The sequence below is a fragment of the Delphinus delphis genome, chromosome 10 (assembly GCF_949987515.2).
Source record: "Delphinus delphis chromosome 10, mDelDel1.2, whole genome shotgun sequence".
Classification (NCBI taxonomy): domain Eukaryota; kingdom Metazoa; phylum Chordata; class Mammalia; order Artiodactyla; family Delphinidae; genus Delphinus; species Delphinus delphis.
The window spans coordinates 14,078,696-14,087,186 of record NC_082692.2 but is presented as its reverse complement, the minus strand read 5'-3'; the positions used below and the strand labels follow the sequence as shown (position 1 = coordinate 14,087,186).

Below are 8,491 nucleotides of genomic sequence, written 5' to 3'. Positions count from 1 at the left end.
AGCAAAAGGGAGAGCATACTGAATAATATAAAAGATGAGAGCGATGGGAAGCGATATGTGAAAACATCACTGTATCACTAACAGGCAGGAACTGGGAGTGATGACATATCCCTACTGGGAATGTGGAAGGTGAGTTGTTAAATGGCGCTCCGTTTGTTCATTCATTTACTTATCAATATACGTTTATAGAGTAGGTTAGAGTGTAACATTATTCATAGTCATGTTATAATTTAAGGTACTAGGAATTGAGAAGCAACCAGTTTATAACAGAGCGCTGGGAAATGCAAATACGTTAAAATACGTTTTAACTCCATGTTAATCCACTATCTTTCCTAAACTTATCAGATAACTTTTTAATCTAAGGGCTGAAAAAAAAATTGGTGCTTACTAGAATTGTCAGTGTTCTCTATTGGGCAGGAGGCCAGTGCTGGAAGACAAACTCATTAAACAAGTTATTGCAAATGAAAGGACCCCCTTAGGTGACAGAGGAAGAGTCGGCGTGGGGAAGGTTAGCACAAAGGCTCTGGCCTTCTTAGTCATTCAGCCAATATTTATTGAATGCTTACTAGTTCGAGACACTGCTCAGGGCTAGGGATAGAAGAGATAGCAAGAAAGATAACATCCCTAACCTCGGCAAACTGAAGAGGGGATAGGCAAGTAAACAGGCTTTTGAAAGTAGATGCTCTGATAGAGGATGGCACTCACAGAGGGTAGTATACAGGAAGTCATAGGAGGAGAAAGAGTTGGGGGAGGGGTAAGCATGCAGGGAAAACCGGAAGGTAAGAAAAGCCTGGTAATTCAGAGAATTTAAAGAAGCTCATTGATTGCGGCTGGAAGATTGTTTCCGAAGAGTGGGAGTGGGAGTGTTTGGGAGGAAGAATGGAGAGGCAGGCTAGAGAGGTAAGCAGAGGCCAGACCATGTAGAGTCTTCTAGGCCCTGTTTTAAAATTGCATCTTAGGGAATTCCCTGGCAGTCCAGTGGTTAGAACTCCGTGCTCCCACTGCAGGGGGCCCGGGTTTAATCTCTGGTTGGGGAATTAAGATCCTGCAAGCAGCATGGCAGGGCCAAAACACAAAACAAAACAAATCAAAATAATGGCTTCATCTTATAAAAAAATAATACAAAAATAAAAATAAAATTGCGCTTTATTCCACAGACAGTGGGGAGACATTGAAATGTTAAGGCAAGGTAATGACGAGATCAGATTTTTGCTTGAGAAAGACTACTGCCTACAGACGGGAAAAAAATGAGGATGGGGGGTAGGGATGAGAGGGAATGGAGAGAAGAGCTTTAGAAGGGAGACACGGTCAATGAGTATCAGCATGTAGATCCTCATGCCTTTGTGAAATCCGCCCCACCACAAGTCCTTGGAGAGAGGAGCTCTTCCTGAAGGGACGTGGGGAGGGAGGAGAGTCAGCGTGAGAAACAATTGAGAAACAATAGAGGTAAATAGAAATTAGAGATAGAGAGAGAATGGTATGTTTGGGGGGTTGGGTTTTGTTGAGTTTTTTTACAAGATATTTTGTTTATACATAACTCTAGCTCATACAGTTCAAGGATAAAAAGAATGTTGATTTGTTACTGAGTAGTGGAGTAAATTAAAGGAAAATTGGACACACAGGAATCACTGATATATACATATTCCAAATTTCCTGCTTTGGGACAGCAAACCAGTGTGCTCCTACCCCAATAAAGAAGGAGCTCGCCTCTCCTTCTGAGAGAGTTGTTTTATTCCTATTATCTCTCACTCCTGCCATCTAATCGTCTTATGACCTGCCTCGATTTCAATCCATCTGTCGGAAATCAAAGTTCATGCTACTTGTACTAGGCCATGCTCTCTAGATTAGTTTAGGTCTTAGACACCTGTGGCTGCCCCGGTAGCTGAATTACCTTATGGTGTAAGCATGGTGGGCTGTAATCAGAAGATCTAAAGGAAAGCTTAAGTGCTAGTGCTAAGGTGTTTGGAGGTACCAGGGCTCCCTGCTAGACCTTCTCTCTACTCTGAGAGCACAGGGGCAGACGTAATATCCAGGGGGAAAGCTGGCTGACCAGAGCCAGAGGAGGAAAGCCAAACATTTTACCCCTAGCTTTGCTTGTTATTGTTTTGAGATCATTTGCTGCATTCTCTCTCCCTCTCTCTCTCTCTCTCTCTCTCTCTCTCTCCCTCTCCTCTTATTTCTACTATCCTCAATTTTCCTTCATATTTTTCCTTTCCTATTTCTCCTCTCCTCTTTTAATCTTTTTAAATTTTTGTTTTAAATTAATTAATTTATTTATTTTGCTCTTCGTTGCAGTGCGCAGGCTTCTCATTGTGGTGGCTTCTCTTGTTGCGGAGCACAGGCTCTAGGCATGCAGGCTTGCAAGTTGTGGTGCACGGGCTCAGTAGTTGTGGCTCGCGGGCCCTAGAGCGCAGGCTCAGTAATTGTGGTGCACAGGCTTAGTTCCTCCATGGCATGTGGGATCTTCCCAGGCCAGGGCTCGAACCCATATCCCCTGCATAGGCAGGCGGATTTTTTATTTTATTTTATTTTTTTGTGGTATGCGGGCCTCTCACTGTTGTGGCCTCTCCCGTCGCGGAGCACAGGCTCTGGACGCGCAGGCCCAGCGGCCATGGCTCACGGGCCCAGTTGCTCCGCGGCATGTGGGATCTTCCCAGATCGGGGCACGAACCCCTGTCCCCTGCATCGGCAGGCGGACTCTCAACCACTGCGCCACCAGGGAAGCCCGGCAGGCGGATTTTTAACCACTGCACCACCAGGGAAGTCCCTTCTCTTTCCTTTTTAACTCTCTCTACACTTCTCTTTTTCCTTCTTTCCTTTCTCCCTTTCCTCCTTTCTTCATTAATTGATTCACAGATATTTTTGTATCCAGTATCTAGTTTGTATCTATATAGTACAATCTACTCTGTTACTGGCATAAGTGCTGGATCTACAGAGAAAACCAAGGCAAGGGGCTAACCCTTGAATTCATAGCCAGTCGATGTATGAATGAGGACTCTATGGTTGCAGGTAATAGAAATGCAGTCAAGATAACTTGGGGGTCGGGGGGGAGGGGAAGTGTTTAAGAGGTAACAGGGCTGTCACCTGGGAGCCAAACATATGGATACAGACAGCAATCTGAAATGGGAATTGAATACAGTCCTGACTCTCTCTCCTTCCCTTCTCTTGATTCTCTTTTATCTTCATTCTCTCTCTCAATTCCTAATTCCCACGGAGGGGACTAACTGGCCTTACTTGGTCAGATGCCCAGTCAAGGAGGACAAGGTGTCAGGATCATGATGTAAAAACATGCCTACAAAAAGACATAAAGAACCTGAGTTTAGGGCTTCCCTGGTGGCGCAGTGGTTGAGAGTCCACCTGCCGATGCAGGGGACGCGGGTTCGTGCCCCGGTCCAGGAAGATCCCACATGCCGCGGAGCGCCTGGGCCCATGAGCCGTGGACGCTGAGCCTGCACATCCGGAGCCTGTGCTCCGCAACGGGAGAGGTCACAGCAGTGACAGGCCCGCGCACCACAAAAAAAAAAAAAAAAAAAAGAGAACCTGAGTTTAAGTCCTGACACCAGCTGCCCAGGCTGTCAGTGGTCGTGGCAGCACTTCTCAGTGGAGACAGTGCTTAGAGGGGTGCTTCACACAGAACACAGAGCCAGGGTCTGAGGCACGACCCAGCGGACACGTCTGAGGGTTGACCTTGACCGCCTGCGCACACCTCAGATCTCCCAGAGGAGCAATTTCTAAAGATCCGTGTGGCCATGTCGCAGGAAGCCTCTGCAGTGCTGTGCCTTTAACCCCTCTGCAGCACCTTCACATCTCCCCCTGAACTTTGACAGATACCGAAAGCCCCACAGGTGGGAGAAGTTACCTGTGTGCTGCCCACAAGCATGTAGACAGACCCCAGACTGGTTGGAACCAGGTTGATGATGCTGACTCCCAACTGCCTCACCACCAACCAATCAGAAGAATGTCCACAAGCTGATCCTGCCCGCCTCCTTGAACCATTACTATAAAACTCTTCACTACCCCTTCCAGGTCGGGACACAGTTTGGAGGGCATTAGCCTGCTGTGGCCCCCTTTGCCTGGCAAAGCAATAAAGCTATTCTTTTCTACTTCACCAATAAATAAATGAATAAGAGGGAATATCCTGGCAGTCCAGTGGTTAGGACTCGGTGCTTTCACTGCCGTGGCCCGGGTTCAATCCCTGGTCGGGAAACTAAGATCCTGCAAGCCACGCAGCGTGGCCAAAAATAAATAAATCAGTTAATTAATAAAAATAAAAAGAAGAGAGATTTGTCAGAGAATGGGTTTAGCTGTGATATGTTGAATTTCAGATATTAATAGGATATTAAGCAAGGAAATCTGATAGGCAATTATAAGAGTATGATGCTCAAAGAGAAAGTAAGTTGTTAAATATATTGATTTGGATTTTATTCATCTAGAGGTCATTGATACCAGGGGTGTGGACGAGATCACCCAAGAAAATCATGTCTAAGGAAAGAAGCAAGGGCCTATGGGGATCCCTGGAGAACACTAACATTTAAGAAGATAACAGATGCAAGATAGCCAGCAAAGGAGGAGACCCTAGAGAAAGCAATGTCATGCAAGTCAAGAGAAAAAGGTTTTGAAAGAAGGGGATGCTAAACAGTACCCAATGCTGCATAGAAATAAAGTAAAAGTATAGCAGTATTCAAAAGAAGTCTTTCAATTGCCTATTTGGAGATCATTACTGGTCTTTATGAGAGCAGTTTTAGTGGAGTGCTAGGAAAAGAAAGTACTGTACATTGCATGAGATTAAGGTTTCTTAATCTGAGCACTATTGATGTTTTGAACCAAATAATTCTTTGTTGCGTAGGCTGTCTTGTGCATTAAAGGATGTTTAAGCAGCGTCACAAGCCTCTACCCACTAGATGCCAGTAGCACCTCTCCCTACTTGGGACGGCCAAAAATGTCTCCAGACATTGCCAAATGTCCCCTGGGGGCATAATGCCCCCTCCCCCACTTGAGACTCACTGCATTAGATTGAGATGTGGATGAGACAGAGACAAAACAAATGTATTTTTCCAAAAAATATTATTAGGAGGCAGCATCATCTCTTTTTTAAATTTATTTATTTTATTTTATTAATTTTTGGCTATGTTGGGTCTTCGTTGCTGCGAGCGGGCTTTCTCTAGTTGCATCGAGCTGGGGTTGCTCTTCGTTGCGGTGCACGGGCTTCTCATTGCAGTGGCTCCTCTTGTTGCAGACCACGGGTTCTAGGCTCTCAGGCTTCAGTAGTTGTGGCTCACGGGCTCAGTAGCTGTGGCTCATGGGCTCTAGAGCGCAGGCTCAGTAGTTGTGGTGCAGGGGCTTAGTTGCTCTGCAACATGTGGGATCCTCCCGGACCAGGGCTTGAACCCGTGTTGCCTGCACTGGCAGGCGGATTCTTAACCACTGTGCCAGCAGGGAAGCCCAGCACCATCTTTGAAAAACCTTTTTCTTTTTGGTTTTTTTTTTTGGTGTTTTTTTTTTGGCTTATAAACAGAAATTTATTTCTCATAGCTCTGGAGGCTGGGAAGTCCAAGATCAAGGCCCCAGCAGACTGGGCGTCTGGTGAAGGTCTGCTTCCTGGTTCATAGACAGCTGTCTTCTTGCTGTGTCCTCACATGGTGAAAGGGATGAGGAAGCTCTCTGGAGTCTCTCTTATAAGGGCACTAATCTCATTTATGAGGGCTGTGATTGGGGGTTAGGATCAACACCTTAGCATTCAGCCTACAGCCCAGGCTTAGCACAGTAATGGCACAATAAAAGATGATTACTTGAACATGAATTCAACTGAAATTCAAGCTTAAAAAAAACTGTTCACTGTCATCTCCTCTACTAGAGGGAATTAAGCTGGCCTGTTAAGTTGCCTGAGGGGACCACTAAATGTCTAAATTGGGAATCGACTATATTCTATCCAGTTTAACCCTTTCTGTTTACACGGGGAAACAGAGGTCCAGGGAGTTCGAGAAACTGGCCCAGAGACAGACAACTACTTTTGTGCTGGGTCAAGTGTAAGACCAGGGTTCCTTTCATTAACACCAACATCTTTTCATTTATGTGGCCTTTCACAGTTTACCAAGCACCTCTCAGCTCCATGACCTCATTTATTATACTATATCCATGAGCTTACAGAGATGGCTTTTGGGGGATTTTTTGCATCCTCAGACCAGTGTTGCAATAGCTTATTCTATACTGACTCTTAAATTTAAAATATATATATGTACACACACATGTAAATGTATATGTAAAAATACATGTGTGTACACACATATGTACACATATATGCACATATGGAAGACACGGCACCACATCTCCCTGTGTCACCCCATGCGGGCCACACCGGGGCAGTCACAAAGCACCAACAGAAAATGGTCTTCGGTTTCAGAATTCCCGAGTTGCCACTGATGCTTCAATACTAAAGGGCTTGGAAGTGTTTACACTTTCAAGAGGAGTAGGAATGTTTTAGGCTTCCCTTTAATGAGTCTCATTTTGAGATAGAATGGCAAGGTTGGTCACTCTTCATGCAGTTTTTGTAGTAAGTCTTTCAGGGAATGAATGGTGAAGCCAATTCATTTATCCTCCTGGAATTTGTCTTTCTTCTTTTTCTTTGTTGTGAGGTTATATATTAAAGGTATGGGCATACAGACATTACGAAAGATAAGGGCTATCACGGGAGGGAGGAAATCAGACAATAAATCCAAAGAAACCTATGGAAATTAAAAACCTTAACTCAGGGGCAGGGCAAGAGGCGACACGGTCTTTTCACAGAGCCGTTACACATAATGCAACTGTCGTCAAAAGCAGGAATGGAGAAGACTAGACATTCAGCTGCAGAAGGAAGCTGGGGTCTTGGCTTTAGAGCTTTCACTGTCTTTAGCATTCGGCTGGGCAGCAAGTGCCTTTTCCAGAGCAGGCCAGAGAACATAAGTCCAGTTTGGTTTTTAAGGCTTGAGTCAGCTCTGTGGCCAGCAGCTCGTGGAGGGACACACCGTCGTGGGAGTACACCCAGTTTCTCCCAGTCCAGTCGTAACGCTTGCGGACACTGGATGGTGAAGACAACCAGATTTGCTCGTTTGTGGTCTGCTTGTTGATGACGTACGTTCCTAGATCTCCACCCAGTTTAATTCTTAAAACACCACTCCCAAAGGAGACATCATAGTCTTCAAATGTGTAAGGTTTGTCTGCAAGGTCTTCAAAAAAACTCTGCTAAGGAGTCCAGCGTCTCCTCGACCAGTCTTTCATAGGCGGTATTGTCCTGAGGGCCAGCGTCACCCAAAGTTCCCGTTGTCCTCAAATTCATCCAACAGACACACTGCTTTTTGACATTCAGGATCCGGTTGAGGCAGCAGAGACTCAGACTGGGCTGGCTGGGTGTGCCGGCCGCGGCGGTCCCGGTGCGCAGGCCCCGGCAGCCGTAGAGCTGGGGGTCCTTCGTTGGCCGCGGGGCCCCGGCGCGGGCCTAGGCAGAGCCCGGAGGCGCCGAGCGGAGCAAGAGGCTGGCGGCCGCTCGGCGCCCAAGCGTCCACATCGAAAAACCTTTTTCTTTTCCTAACTTGCAAACATCTGTTCATTCTAAATTTAATTTTTTAAACCCAAGCTGCCTATGGGGAAGATACCCACCCAAACTTTCTCTAGTTCCTTCAAATGAAGAATAAGTTTAAAAAAGAAATATTTTATTTATAGAAGTCTATAGACTCAAAATAGGAATTATCTTTCTTTCTTTATATTTATTTATTTTTGGCCATTTGGCTTGTGGGATCTTAGTTCCCCAACCAGGGATTGAACCCAGGCTCTCAGCAGTGAGAGAACAGAGTCCTAACCACTGGACCACCAGTGAATCCCCCCATAGGAATATTTTAGAGTTTCACGTCAATTTTTTAAGATAATGCTCTGTTTTGACAATCTTGTGACAATGTTGAGGATTTCTAGCCAACTTGTAGTGGAAAACACTTTTCTGCCTCTGATGTTATGATTCTACCAACAGTGATGGCATTTAATATAATCTAAACAATGTTAGTCCATAAGTAGAAAAGCCCCTTTCAACAGAGATGATTTTATTTTACAGAAAACAAGGGAAGTAATACCAAAGCTCTGTCGTCTCTATTTTTTTGGCCTCATTCCATGAAACAGTTGCTAAGGATATATTAATAAAATGTGTTGCAAATGATATTTGCTAAATTTAGAGCAAAATTAGATTCTAGGGTGAAAATTTGGTAACCACTTATCCTTTGTTCTCCAACTGTTATTGTCTTACCACCATATCCCTCACCTTCTCCTGCTGCTTACTTTGAATAGTCTTCTCTGGCCATCGTCCAAGCTAGAATATCCCATTTATCAACCAACTGGATATCGTTGCATTCACATATTTTCAAACCTAATCTCAAATTACTAACCTGCATATGATACTTTGGCTAACTCTACCAGAATAGAGTATGATATCTTGTTTTTAGAAGAACCAAATGTGTCACTATATTTA

General features: G+C 44.9%; 1 pseudogene; it reads right to left on the bottom strand.

Annotated features, from left to right (window-relative positions):
* Positions 1 to 6,888: 6,888 nt before the first annotated feature.
* LOC132431806 (frataxin, mitochondrial pseudogene) lies at positions 6,889 to 7,543 on the bottom strand (annotated as a pseudogene).
* Positions 7,544 to 8,491: the final 948 nt, after the last annotated feature.